This window comes from Schistocerca nitens, chromosome 3, assembly GCF_023898315.1.
Source record: "Schistocerca nitens isolate TAMUIC-IGC-003100 chromosome 3, iqSchNite1.1, whole genome shotgun sequence".
NCBI classification, from domain to species: Eukaryota; Metazoa; Arthropoda; class Insecta; order Orthoptera; family Acrididae; genus Schistocerca; species Schistocerca nitens.
In genome coordinates, this window is record NC_064616.1 from 651,401,704 (window position 1) to 651,417,485 (window position 15,782).

The 15,782-nt window shown below is 43.3% G+C and overlaps 1 protein-coding gene across 7 annotated transcripts in view; it reads left to right on the plus strand.

Annotated features, from left to right (window-relative positions):
- Positions 1-15,782, plus strand: part of LOC126248617 (cAMP-regulated phosphoprotein 21) — a 1,051,584-nt gene that overhangs the window by 14,950 nt on the left and 1,020,852 nt on the right. The gene's annotated exons all lie outside the window — the stretch shown is intronic.

The window sequence follows — 15,782 nt, forward strand, 5'->3', positions numbered from 1 at the left end:
TTCTTCGTTTGGTTTCCTAAAATCGAATAAGAGAGCTATACAAAAATTGGACGTGGGACGTATTAAGGATCGAACCCAAGTCATAGGCTGAACAGTCTCGTGCGCTATCTACGCCTGAATTAGCGCGCACCTGACTGTCTAACTTCAGTGTTAATTCGAAAACAGAGCAGCGTATCGAATTCTTTTCTTAACAGTTTCTCAGCATAGCCTACCCTGCAAAATCTTACTAGTTTTTTAGTCTGATTTTTACTGCCCTGTATGAGTCCCTGAACAATGACACATATGCCAGGGATTACGCTTGTAATACAGCGTAAACTATCTCCAACTGCTGATATCACAAGCCTCATGAACTTTTGCTGAACCTACTCATATCTAACCGTCGTGAACCAATATATACCACGTTCCATCAGTTCAGGTGATCTGTCACGTGACGTGATCTTCAAAGGGTAGTCCTTCCGCACCCTTTCTAATGTCTCTGTTCTGTGACGGGTAATTAGCTAAAGCTGTGTCACTGCTCTGTGTTTTACTAATTAGGATAGTAGACCATGCGGCAGATCGGACACTCACTGTCGTGTTACAAACTGTAAGCGTATTCGCGGCGCAGAAACTATTTTACAACTTTGCATACATGTTCAAATAATAATTACTCGTAGACATGTCTACAGCTGACGGGGTTGAGGCAGACTAACTTTGTATTATACGAGAGGAATCCCATGCCTACATAGGCTACGGGACCACAGGCTACACCAAAAACACACTATCTAAAATAGCACATAATTACGGAAAAGAAGTGCTGGGACACCCACGCACACATACAGTTTGTAGCTAAACGTGACACGCGATGTAACATAGGACCACATTTTCACAAGACTATTATGAAACACCATTACATTTGGAAAAAAATTATAAAAAACTAATATGTGTTGTACTTTTGACTGGATATATGAATTTTACAGTCAACATCATGAAACTTAATTAAACAATTTATCCGAAGTCATGTATTTCCTAATTCGTGTATGAAATCATAATACAGCAATCAGTTTCCTGTTTAAAAAGAAAAATCCTAGTCTATAAGCATTTTAATTACTAAGGAACCACTAATTGGATTTTGACAACAGCAGTTACTATAATCCAGTTTGAAAAAGTGAAGTCGACACCAATATCTTTGTTGTTCATACGGCTATAAAAAGGGACTATAAGTCGTTTAGTAAAGACTTTCTCAAAGTTCATTTGAGAGAAAACAATTTTACGATACGTTAAACGGTTGCGGAAATATGTGAGGTGAACCGCTCAGCAGAAGCAGCCTGCATATGCTTGAACTGTGAACTGGACACGTACCGTTACCTCCCAGTTTCCAGGTCCTTACAGGTTACTGTTCCTGCAGTAACCATTTCACAGCACCCACTAATTTTGGTAAATAATTGTGTATGTCTGCTCTCACTTCCCAATGATACTTAATTTTACCTTTTCCCGGTTATCGTTATGCTAATGAACTGTGCGAGTCGTTTGTAATTTGACGACAAGGAGCCGCGGTTTCCAATGGCTCGTTACAGTAATTACATTTTGTTCGATTTATTGCTGCCATTTATCTTCTGTATCTGTATTACACTGAAAATATATCTGCAGCAGTGAAAATGTCAGTGGTATGTAATGTATATCATGTTTGCTTACTCGCTGTACTAGCCGACAACAGTAATGGCCACTTTACTCTTCGTCCTCAATCGTGCATTCTGCATTACTCGGTTGTATCTCGGGTTTGTTTTTCCGTCAGTGTTAGCTGCACATCAACAGCGATACACACAGCAGTATTGATATGTTTACTGACGAAGAGTTGCTCAACGTACGAAATGGTTCAAATGGCTCTGAGCACTATGGGACTCAACTGCTGAGGTCATAAGTCCCCTAGAACTTAGAACTACTTAAACCTAACTTACCTAAGGACAACACACACATCCATGCCCGAGGCAGGATTCGAACCTGCGACCGTAGCGGTCGCGCGGTTCCAGACTGTAGCGCCAGAACCGCTCGGCCACCAGCGGCCTTGTGTGTTGTTTCACTGAATGGAAATGAAGAGTGGCCCAAACAAGCTATTCCCGCAGTGACAGCAGTCACATCGCTATACTTTCTCATTCGAGGGTTGTTTTTAGGTTGTAGGTTTTCGAGATTGCATACTACAGACTTTTTAACCGATGTAATGGTAGACCAAGGGTCCCTTATATGAAAACATTCGAAAAATATCCTGAACAACTTCCGAAATTTTGTTGGTGTATTTAGGGCTGACTTGTCCATCTAGCTGTGACACACCATATATTTCCGAAACAAAATGTAAAAAATACAGCTGGCCAGTGATGCATCTCACACAACGGGTGGGAATGCACAATCCATAAATGTAAACAAACATCACTTTTAACGTAAAGTTACATTCTTTTTAATGGCACGTGTATGATTCTTCTACGGAAATAAAAACTAGAGGTACAATTAGTGACGACAGACTTGTTTTCGCTGTTCTGGACCTCATATCTTCTGAAATACGTAGACTTTATAGAACGGCCACAGCGCCGCTGTTTCTGCTATAATGCACAGAGCAAGGATTGCCTACAGCAGGCTTCAGGACAGTGCAGGCAACCCACATTACGCTTCACATCCCGTTATTTTCATTTTGACCTTCGAACAGTCCTCGGCACCTAAAGCAGCTCTATTTTTATCGTCAGATGAAGAATTTTATCAGAAAGCTGCAAAACTGTGCTTATCTCATTGAGAGGGCTGCATCAAAATGCATTCCGTTGTGCATCACCAGCTACCTCGCCAACATCTGGCCAATTACACATTGCGCGTGGTTTACTATGGAACTGTGACATGAGAGGGAACCTTTTGTGAATGAAAAACCAAGTTTGTTTTTCTGTGGAAAGTTTAAAACAAACGTGTAACTGTAAAAATGTGACATATACACTCCTGGAAACAGAAATAAGAACACCGTGAATTCATTGTCCCAGGAAGGGAAAACTTTATTGACACATTCCTGGGGTCAGATACATCACATGATCACACTGACAGAACCACAGGCACATAGACACAGGCAACAGAGCATGCACAATGTCGGCACTAGTACAGTGTATACCCACCTTTCGCAGCAATGCAGGCTGCTATTCTCCCATGGAGACGATCGTAGAGATGCTGGATGTAGTCTTGTGGAACGGCTTTCCATGCCATTTCAACCTGGCGTCTCGGTTGGACCAGCGTTCGTGCTGGACGTGCAGACCGCGTGAGACGACGCTTCATCCAGTCCCAAACATGATCAATGGGGGACAGATCCGGAGATCTTGCTGGCCAGGGTAGTTGACTTACACCTTCTAGAGCACGTTGGGTGGCACGGGATACATGCGGACGTGCATTGTCCTGTTGGAACAGCAAGTTCCCTTGCCGGTCTAGGAATGGTAGAACGATGGGTTCGATGACGGTTTGGATGTACCGTGCACTATTCAGTGTCCCCTCGACGATCACCAGTGGTGTACGGCCAGTGTAGGAGATCGCTCCCCACACCATGATGCCGGGCGTTGGCCCTGTGTGCCTCGGTCGTATGCAGTCCGTATTGTGGCGCTCACCTGCACGACGCCAAACACGCATACGACCATCATTGGCACCAAGGCAGAAGCGACTCTCATCGCTGAAGACGACACGTCTCCATTCGTCCCTCCATTCACGCCTGTCGCGACACCACTGGAGGCGGGCTGCACGATGTTGGGGCGTGAGCGGAAGACGGCCTAACGGTGTGCGGGACCGTAGCCCAGCTTCATGGAGACGGTTGCGAATGGTCCTCGCCGATACCCCAGGAGCAACAGTGTCCCTAATTTGCTGGGAAGTGGCGGTGCGGTCCCCTACGGCACTGCGTAGGATCCTACGGTCTTGGCGTGGATCCGTGCGACGCTGCGGTCCGGTCCCAGGTCGACGGGCACGTGCACCTTCCGCCGACCACTGGCGACAACATCGATGTACTGTGGAGACCTCACGCCCCACGTGTTGAGCAATTCGGCGGTACGTCCACCCGGCCTCCCGCATGCCCACTATACGCCCTCGCTCAAAGTCCGTCAACTGCACATACGGTTCACGTCCACGCTGTCGCGGCATGCTACCAGTGTTAAAGACTGCGATGGAGCTCCGTATGCCACGGCAAACTGGCTGACACTGACGGCGGCGGTGCACAAATGCTGCGCAGCTAGCGCCATTCGACGGCCAACACCGCGGTTCCTGGTGTGTCCGCTGTGCCGTGCGTGTGATCATTGCTTGTACAGCCCTCTCGCAGTGTCCGGAGCAAGTATGGTGGGTCTGACACACCGGTGTCAATGTGTTCTTTTTTCCATTTCCAGGAGTGTATAATGTGTGCAATACCCCAAGAAAATCACTGCTTCCTCGTATTTAAGATGAATAACACCCCAGCACATGTCAATCAACTGTCAAATTATAAAACTAATTTCATTATTTTCTAAGTCCGTTCTAGGCGCTACAGTCTGGAAACGCGCGACCGCTACGGTCGCATGTTCGAATCCTGCCTCGGGCATGGATGTGTGTGATGTCCTTAGGTTAATTAGGTTTAAGTAGTTCTAAGGTCTAGGGGACTGATGACCTCAGAAGTTAAGTCCCATAGTGCTCAGATCCATTTGAACCATTTTATAAAAATGGTTCAAATGGCTCTGAGCACTATGGGACTTAACAGCTATGGTCATCAGTCCCCTAGAACTTAGAACTACTTAAACCTAACTAACCTAAGGACAGCACACAATACCCAGCCGTCACGAGGCAGAGAAAATCCCTGACCCCGCCGGGAATCGAACCCGGGAACCCGGGCGTGGGAAGCGAGAACGCTAGCGCACGACCACGAGATGCGGGCAAACCATTTTATACTAATTATAATTATTTACTAATTATAAAACTAAATTTGCGTACGAAGTTCTCGTGTACGTCTTACAATCCCATCCTGGAATATTAATTTGCAATCTAAAATTTACCTTGCCTACCCTGTTCATGCCTTTTATGAAAATATGAGTAAAAACGGTATATTGCCGGTTATTATACACGGTCCAGTCACATTAATGTGACCGACCACCGCCAATGTTCTACGTCATCGTGCAATAAACACACATAGACGGCAGGTGGCAGCACTAGCAGTCGAGGGTAAATAAACCGTATCAGGGGTGTGTGGAAAACAGTGCAGTCGTTGTCGTAATGCGAAATGGAGAGATTTATTTATTTGACATCCAAATGGTATCATCTGGAGCGCCCCAGAGAAGTGTGGTAGGTCCTCTATTGTTTTCTATCTACATAAATGATCTTTTGGATAGGGTGGATAGCAATGTACGGCTGTTTGCTGATGATGCTGTGGTGTACGGGAAGGTGTCGTCGTTGAGTGACTGTAGGAGGATACAAGATGACTTGTAAAGGATTTGTGATTGGTGTAAAGAATGGCAGCTAACTCTAAATATAGATAAATGTAAATTAATGCAGATGAATAGGAAAAAGAATCCCGTAATGTTTGAATACTCCATTAGTAGTGTAGCGCTTGACACAGTCATGTCGATTAAATATTTGAGCGTAACATTGCAGAGCGATATGAAGTGGGACAAGCATGTAACGGCAGTTGTGGGGAAGGCGGATAGTCGTCATCGGTTCATTGGTAGAATTTTGGGAAGATGTGGTTCGTCTGTAAAGTGACCGCTCATAAAACACTAATACGACCTATTCATGAGTACTGCTCGAGCGTTTGGGATCCCTATCAGGTCGGATTGAGGGAGGACATAGAAGCAATTCAGAGGCGGGCTGCTAGATTTGTTACTGATAGGTTTGCTCATCACGCGAGTGTTACGGAAATGCTTCAGGAACTCGGGTGGGAGTCTCTAGAGAAAAGGAGGCGTTCTTTTCATGAATCGCTACCGAGGAAATTTAGAGAACCAGTATTTGAGGCTGACTGCAGTACAATTTTACTGCCGCCAACTTACATTTCGCGGAAAGACCACAAAGATAAGATAAGAGAGATTAGGGCTCGTATAGAGGCATTTAGGCAGTCATTTTTCCCTCGTTCTGTTTGGGAGTGGAACAGGGAGAGAAGATGCTAGTTGTGGTACGAGGTACCCTCCGCCACGCACCGTATGGTGGATTGCGGAGTATGTGTAGATGTATGTGAAAAGGGCATTATCATGAGCTTTCGGGCCAATGGTGGAAGCATTTCCGAAACGGCTAAGTCTGTAAGCTGTTCCCGTTCCGCCTTAGTTAATGTATGCCGTGCATGGCAAATTGTCACTCTCCAACACCGGCACCGAGGCAACTGTCGTGCACCACGGACGGTAGGTAACAGGTGGGAACGACGGCTGAAGAAATGTGTAGGGCAAACACACCCGGAACTGCTGAGCAACTGACCTCCCAGATTATCCAAGGGGCTTCCAACAGTGTCTCCTCAACGACCGTTCAGCGAACGTTGTTGCGTATGGTCCTCCGCGGCAGGGGCCTCTTTTATGCACCCATGCTGGCTGCTGTGCATCGGCGATGAAGGCTGGAATTTGCTCGCCAGTACCGCAACTGGACGTCCAGTGAGTGGCGACAGACAGCCTTTTCAGATGAACCACGTTTTATGCTGTATCGGGCATGTGATGCCGTCTGAAAGCAAACACCCTACAACAATCGTCGGACGGTTCCATGTCGTAGGAGGGAGCGTTATGGTGTGGGGAATGTTTTCGTGACATTTTCTCGGTGATCTCGTCATTCTGCAAGGCACAGCGAATCAACACATGTCCACCCATAAACGAGGCACTATGGCATCTATCAGCAGGATAATGCGTGGTTCGAAGAGCACCAGGATGCGTTTACGGCACTCCCCTGGCCAGCAAACTTAAACTCACTGGACAATGTGTGGGACCACCTCGATCACGCTATTTGTTCCATTAATCCTCAATCGAGAAACCTAGCGGAGCTAGCCAAGGCCCTGAAGTCAGCGAGCTCCACATACCTTTTGACAATTTCGAGAACCTCACTGGCTCTCCTCCTGCACGTCTTGCAGCGATCTGCTCTCAAATAGTGGTTTTATTCAGGCTTTTGACAGGTGATCACATTATTGTAACTAGACGGTGTATGTTGCGCAATATATCGGTTTACTTGCAGTGGAATTAATTTAAAAGTAAAAAAAAAAAAAAGTTTCCTCAGGATGATTAGATCTCACGACCTTCGAATTACCGTTCCGTTCCCTTTCCGCTGCGCCAACCTCTGCCCAGTAACCACACTAACATAAATGACTCATGCCTCGCCCGAACCTCGTAGCCGGCCGCTGTGGCCGAGCGGTTGTATGTGCTTCACTCTGGAACCGCGCGACCCCTATGGTCGCAGGTTCGAATCCTGCCTCGGGCATGGATGTGTGTGATGTCCTTAGGTTAGGTAGGTTCAAATGGTTCAGATGGCTCTGAGCACTATGGGACTTAACTTCTGATGTCATCAGTCCCCTATAACTTAGAACTACTTAAACCTAACTAACCTAAGGACATCACACACATCCATGCCCGAGGCAGGATTCGAACCTGCGACCGTAGCGGTCGCGCGTTTCCAGACTGTTACGCCTAGAACGGACTTAGTAAATAATAAAATTAGTTTTATAATTGGACAGTTGATTTACATGTGCTGGGGTGTTATTCATCTTAAACACGAGGAGGCAGTGATTTTCTTGGGGTCTTGCACACATTTTATACGTCACATTTTTACAGTTACACGTTTGTTTTAAACTTTCCACAGGAAAAGTGGGACTGATGACCTCAGATGTTAAACTCCATAGTGCTCAGAGGCATTTTTGAACCGAACCTCGTCAAAATGCTATTTTGTTCTAATTGTTTGACCGTCTTGAACTCTCCCTTCTGTCACATCAATGTCTGGCCAAGCCCTGCGTTCACAATAAGTTTGGGCGAAATCGGTGATGATGAGTAGGCGCGCTCCGTTCTAAATACTGTGCGCCGAATCGGAGGGCGGTAACACGACAAATGGCGCGAGTTCTATTCTGTTACAGTTATGTGCCGTGATTTTTGTCGAGAGTACAGCATTACACCTCCTACGGTTCAAATCATTCTGTGATGGCACCAGTAGTTTAAAGAGACATTGTTTGTATAATGGGAGATCACAGGTGACCCCCATGTGCTTGTTCAAGATGTTTTGTGAATGTAACAGAATTTTGCACGTATCCACAGAAGTGCAATAGACGGGTCAGCCGCAGTTCCCATGTGTCTGCCTAACGTATTTAGTGGCGACATTTGTGATTCAAGTCATACAGGATTCAACAGCCACAAGTACATATTCAATTTTTGTGAAATATAAACGGAAACTGTGGCTCCGCAAGTACGGCAGCTTAGCGTGTTCGGTCAGAGGGCTGGCTGCCCTATCTAATAAAAAAAATATAAAAAAAATAAAAAAAATTCAGTTCAGTATTCAACGAGAAACTTGAAGGTGTGTCATGTGAAGTCCACCCAGACCAAATGACGAGAAAAACAGCGTGTTCGATCAGAACCGCTGAAGAAAAACGACGAAAAAACGTAAAGAAAGAAAAAGTACTGAAGTGTCAGACCATAAATCTCAGTTTTTTGTGTTCGGTACCAGGTTAGTCGTACGATTTTTTGTCCGTCCCTTATCACTTCTTCCCCCTCTGTAAATGTTTGTTGATGCGAAAAATGCGAGTTGCTTTGTGGTTCGGAGGTCACGTTAAACTGCAGGTCCGTCTATGACTGGCTATGTGAGCCAGTTCAGACGATGTAGGAAAGCTCCACTGTGTTCCAACGAATCTCTTCATTGGCAATAAGGGTTTACTTTTTTTTAAATAATGCAATCGTAAAAAGTAGGCTAAAGTTGAATGTTAAAAAATTTCAACAAAATGTTGGAACTCAAGCGATTTGGATTTTAGAGTAAACAGTAAGAGTCTAAATCTCAACAGTTTTTTACTCCTATTGGTGGTGAGTGGTTTCGGTTATTATAACCATCATCTGTCCACAATTATGAAACTACAACAGTAAAAAATGGGCCACGATAGTGTTTGACGTGCTGTTAGCAGCATTAAGTAATAAGCATAAAATAATCTTATTAAAAACTTAAAATACAATTTATCCATACCACATGTTGAGCCAGGGCTCGGAGCTACTGTGTACTACCAAAAGGTAGAGGTCACCAAGATGGTTGTATCTAGAACTTATAACTTTGTGTAATCGGATGATTCTTATGATCAAAAAACTTTGTAGTCCTATGCGTAAGCAACAGTCTACCCCAAGATCCTGTCTTCATTCATGTAGAACATGTAGTCTTCCGAGGTCGGATGAAAGTTTCTGAAACAGCGGGTATACATGGTAACAACTACACAAGCTGTTACAGTATACGTCACATTGTCAAACAGGATTACATCACGGCGATTTATTGGTTCAAAAAATTGTATCGTTTGTTCAAAAAGATTTCAGCTTTGAATTTAATTTTTGGGGCTGGAAAGGGGCCATTGCTTAAGATGAGAAGCCTTTGTGTGCCACTAGGTAGGCTGCAGCGACCCGCACTTTCTGGTCGATGACTCGGCCTTGCTTCAAGGCTACGACTACCGACCGATCGCGCTGCATTATCGATCCTTGCACCGACACGAAATACATCCTGCGATAACCTTCGACCTCTATAGAATTGCTGTTGCGTCTTCTTCTCATTTCTCCAAAGTGCATTCTTTAGTGAGACATGTTAGTTAAATGTTCGCACTACTTAAATAGTCTATCCCTACCTACCCCTATCAGTAAAATGTAACATATGAAATGTTGGGTGTATAGTTTCTAAAAATGATAAGACTTAGTGTGGTGTGCGACTGTGTAATCTTGCGTGTAGGACAATAGATTGGATCGGGAAGCAACAAAAACAAAACTATGACAGACAATTTTGTGGCCTGCGTAACTGTATCGTTATCTAATGGCTCTGAGCACTATGGGACTCAACTACTGAGGTCATTAGTCCCCTAGAACTTAGAACTAGTTAAACCTAACTAACCTAAGGACATCACAAACATCCATGCCCGAGGCAGGATTCGAACCTGCGACCGTAGCGGTCTTGCGGTTCCAGACTGCAGCGCCTTTAACCGCACGGCCACTTCGTATCGTTATCTAATATGAGAGATAGATCGAATCACTAATGAAAAGTGCTTAATCGAATTGAGAATGAAAATAATTTATAGCACATCGTGACTATAGGAAGGATCAGTCAACAGGACGCATCCCGAAGCATCAGGGAATCGTTAATTTGGTATTGGAATGACATAGGGGTTGCAGGGAATTGAAGAGGAAGGCAAGTATTGACTATAATGAGCAAGTTCAAATGGATGTACGCTGCAGTAGTTATGCAGAGAGGAAATGGCTTGTACAGGACAGATCAGAGCGAGAGCTGCATCAAACCAGTGTTCGGACTGAAGACTACAATACCAACAACCAGATATAATTTATCGTTACTTTCAGTTCCGTGGTCAAGTACATATACGCGGGATTTTCTAAACCGTTGAGATACAAATTGTAAAGATGGAAGGGGATCATAAAGAGATTAAAGATCGTCATCATGTCCCATCAAAACCTGCTGTTCTAAATATTCATGAACTGACAACTAGTTTCAGTCGAGCGACTAGCGACTAACTTGAAGCCTTGTATTAATATTATATCAAATAAAAGAAAATTCATTCGCGTCAAATACATAATTGTTTTTAATTTCAGGGTCTTTCAAATTTACAGTCATGCTCAGAAGTATCCGGACGCCCTGAACTGTGATCCGCCTGGTTTGTATGCAACCCATATAACGTGACAGTCTTGCAGGTCCTCTGCTCTGCATTCGGGAAAGTTGTTTGAAAGTGCAAAATTGTTGCTACAAGATGCACTAGAAATAACTGCTCTGTATGATTGTCAATACAGATGCAAATTAATACCACGACAATAAAATCAGAAAACATATTATTAGAGACTTTAACGCTAGAGTTAAGTTACTAGAGTCTTTAACGCTAGTAAACTTAAGTTTATTACGATAAGTGACATTTCAAAAAGCAAGTTTCAATTTGAAATTACACACCGATTTTTTTTTACTGGACTGGGAACCATGAATCCAATCCAGCAATTATTTTTTCTGTTAACTATCCACGAAAGATCTTCAAAATGGTTTCAAACACAAGTAACAAAGGGTGCACATGTTTAAACTTGAAATGACGTGGCATAAATATCTACGTTGGGCGGTGATTCAAAACCAGCACCTAACAGGACAGTAATTAAGCACACTCGAATGTTAGATATCGACGAAAATTTTCAACGGTAGCGAGATGATTGAAACCGAAATGACGAGATGAAGAAGTTTTGCCGTACTGACATCCGAAACCAGCATCTATCATCTTTGTTTTCTACCACGAATAAATGTTAAATATCGTTATTGTTGATAACGTCTGGAGAGGCATTAAAAATCATAATTATTTTTCATCTGTAGTTTGGTGTGCGCATACTACAACTGGAAATGGCATGATGAAGACTTTTGAGTCCGACCAGGATTCGAACCCAGACGCGAGGCTTTCGTGGAGACCTTGAGGAGTTTGGGATCTTGCGCAAAAACGAAAGGACGAAAATGTATCTTCTCAAAAGGGACAAACCCGGTGAAAGGAAAGATCAAAGTTCGAATTCCAGTCTATCAATATTTTCAATATCTCAAGTTCAAATGCAATAACAAATAAGCTACGTGTGACATTACATGACGACTGGATTATTAATAAAATAAAATTTCTCGTGTAAAAAAGCTTACTTGTGATAGAGTATCAGCTTGCCGCCACTTCGGATTCTGTCATAGCGCAACCTGCACCCCTGCATGTCGTTTTTAATGTGGATTTCTAATCACGGTGCAATCCTACATTATGCAACTGGTGTTACCACAGGTGAAGAGAGTTTGTTCATGATTGTTAAAATGGCTGCCTGATGTTTGAACAGAAACCAGGCCCTAAGCGCACGAGTCTATAAGCTGTCCAACAAACCACTCCACTCCACTACTTCACGGTTTTGTTGTAAGGAAGGATGCTCCACACAGGACGAGAATGCTCGCCCCCTGGGGGATGATTGCAGCCTGTTCAAAACATTCATTTTCTTGTTCGTCCGCATCTAAATTCACTAGCTCCCGCCGACTACGAGATCATTAGAGACGAAGCGGATGGAAATCGGCTGCGCCATTTGAAAAGAAAGATCCCAGTATTTGCTTTAATCCATTTAAGGAAATAACGGAAAAACTAAATGAGGATTGTCAGACAGACATTTGAACCAATATGCATTAACTTCAAAATATTAAAATAATATCTGGACCAAATACCAGTGTACTTCCTCAAAATGTAATGTTACGTATGTCGTGGCACAAAGAATGTGTTTTTTGTTTTTTGTTTTTTTCTTTTGTTAAGGATTGCATCTCAGGATTGTATTCATCGCAGTTGGCATCTGCTGCCGACAACTGATACGCCTTGAGGTTGCGACCAAGAAAACTGTGACTAGTGTTGCTACTGCACGATAAGGCACGTCTACGTTCTAGTAAGCTCATAAAAGAATCTATCCAGGAGTTTGGCTGGGAATCAGTCCCTATCGCATTTCCGTTTCTGATCTACCGCCTTCCGACCTTTACCTTTCTCTCTCCTTACCAAAGAAATATCAAGAAAAAATCTTCGTACACGAAAATTCACTTTTAATGTGGACTGATGACATCTTTATCTCCGAACCATTAGCTTTCTATGGACCTGGAACCGAGAAAGTGCCTGAGCATCATCAGACGGTTTTAGTTATAATTTCACTCTTACGGTTTTCTATTATATTCAATAAACCGACGAGAAACGCTATAAAATATGCACAGCTTTAATACAAATGTGTTACATTTTACCATGATACCCTTAAAACAAAAGACAGAAATACGTCAGTATAAGAAGAAGAATGTAATTTTTAACGAGATGCAATGTCACAGTTTCTTATATTTTTCACCTTTCAATCCAGGGGAGATTTATTGAGGTTGCGATAAGACTTAAGATGAAGAATTTAAGATTTCTTTAATGGTTTTCGATCTGCAAGCTTGCAGCTCGGTAATAGAATAAGTAAAAAGTAGATGATATGTTTAGGGTTCTAGCGAGGTTAGAATCTAGAGGTAACGCATCTATCGTGTCTCATGCTACCACTTACCTTCCAGTACTGCCAGCAGTGTGCTCTTATTGCCATAGTGATCGTTTTCAGAGACAATTCATAATGTTAAATATGAGACCAGTTATAGATTCTATGTGGAAAGATCTTCCTGGAATCAAATAATACATTTGACAGCATATTGTTGCACCTTAAATGAGAATCATTTAGAATATTTATCGGAAACTACAACGAAATATCGAGAGAATGTAACAGGAAAATTCTGAACACTTCTGGAAGTAAATCAACGGTCTCATTGTTTCTAACCGTATTCTGCCATGTTGGCAATTATCAATTAGACTACTGGCAGGAAAAATACGTTCGCTCAGCCGATGTGCTGAGCTGGCTGGCTCGTGGGAAGCTCGCACTTCGATGCTGTGGCTATGCTGGGTGCTTGATTGTTATCCGAAATCCCTAAAGTATAGCCCAGTGAGTTCAATTCGCTTTTTTGGGTCTAAACCATTTACACGAATAATACCCAGATGCACCGACTGAAACTCGAACATCATAAATAAAGAGAAGGGAATTATTATGATGGCCCTATACTTCTACAGCTGTCGTAATTATTTTTTTCCATAAAACTGAGAAATTCATTTGCCAGACACGATTCACTGCTTTTGTTTTCGTACATCATCCGTGATTATACTTTAAACATTATTAGGAGATGAAACTTTTTATCCTTTTGGCCATCTTGAACTTAAATACAAATTTTAAAGGGTAATTTCATTGGCACAATATGGAAAGCTACGAATAACATACAGTATCAAATCAAGAAGATGAAGTGGGCTCAAAAACGTTCAAAGAAATGAACCCAGGGAGCGCGTGCAGCGCAAATTCGATTCCTGCCTCTGTTAACACGAAGAGAGAAGCAGTTATCTTCAGGGGATGTAAAAAGGAACAAAAAACGCTGACACTATCATCTGTATTGTCTGAAATGTGCCCTTATTAAACGAACCTCAACCCCCCCGAACCCCCCCCCCCCTCCCCATGAACTATGGACCTTGCGGTTGGTGGGGTGGCTTACGTGCCTCAGCGATACAGACAGCCGTATCTTTCAATTCACAGTTCGCCATCAAGGTAAAAAAACTAGCCATACGGGGTAAATTCGAGATGGAAACGGAATATCACGCAGAACGAGCTGTTCCTCAATCCCGACAATCACACTTGGCGAGCCCCTTGCGTTATCCACAGGTGGACAGTAAACACCGACCGATGCAGGAAACAACATGCCAGGCAACAACACAGGAAGGGCTGATTGAAACCACAGCAGCTCTTACTGAAACATGTAAACAGGGAAGAGCAGTCAAAGATGAGGAGGAGGAGATTAGTGTTTAACGTCCCGTCGACAACGAGGTCATTAGAGACGGAGCGCAAGCTCGGGTGAGGGAAGGATGGGGAAGGAAATCGGCCGTGCCCTTTCAAAGGAATCGTCCCGGCATTTGCCTGAAGTGATTTAGGGAAATCACGGAAAACCTAAATCAGGATGGCCGGAGACGGGATTGAACCGTCGTCCTCCCGAATGCGAGTCCAGTGTGCTAACCACCGCGCCACCTCGCTCGGTCAGTCAAAGATGGTGCGGAACTAAATTTCATTATCACCACACAATCAAAGAAACTCTCAGTAAGGGAAGTAGAGAGAAGTATCAGCAACCAGGCTAAAGACCTCAAGGTGTTGTGAAGGGACCAAATGAGAAAGTCAAACCCAATCGAAATGTGGCACGTAGAAAAAATGAGAAAGATGCGGAAAGGGAGTACAAAGATGACGAGAAGGGAGAAACAGAAAGTGAACCTACTGGAAACGTCTCCGGTCAAGAAAACTGAACTGAAGAATAGAAAGAAAAATCAAAACTGAAATATTTTAGCAATGGGCAATACGATAGTGCTGACTCTCCTCAAGCTAGCATATTAGTATGAATGCCGATGAGCGACAGGAACAAATAGTGGCAAAGACACACCTGTAAAACATAGAAAACAACTGAATCTGTTTAGAGGACATCGAATTACTGAACGTGAACATGCAGTCATATAAATTCGCGACTGTCAACATCAACAGAATTCAGTCAGACGTAAAATTAAAATTCTTCATCCATTATTTATGTTCCGCTCATATAGACGCAGCTCTTATCCAAGAAGTAATTACGCCGAAGATTTCAGTTATATTTGGATTTGATGCGATACTTAATACTGATGAAGAATCTGGAACGAGTCTATACAGGTAGGATACACAATATTCAGTTCAAGCATGCCTGGAGTCAGGAAGAGGCGTTGCTGCCTTGCTAGAGGATGTGCTTCTCCTCAACATATACTCCCCAACGGATTACAGACTGTAGAAGAACGAGAAGTGAGTTATTTCTAGACGGAATCGCTGTCCTTCTTACTAATGCACGTTGAAATATATTAGGGGGAGACTTCAATTACGTAATAATGAAAGAAGATTAGAACCCGAACTATTTCTTATGTCTAGAGTTTAATACCTTAACAGATGGCTTAGACCTCAAAGCTCCACCTTTATGTTACATGCTGCACGTACGTCAGTAGCTAGTCTGCCAGTAGACTACACACGATATATATTCCCAAAGACATG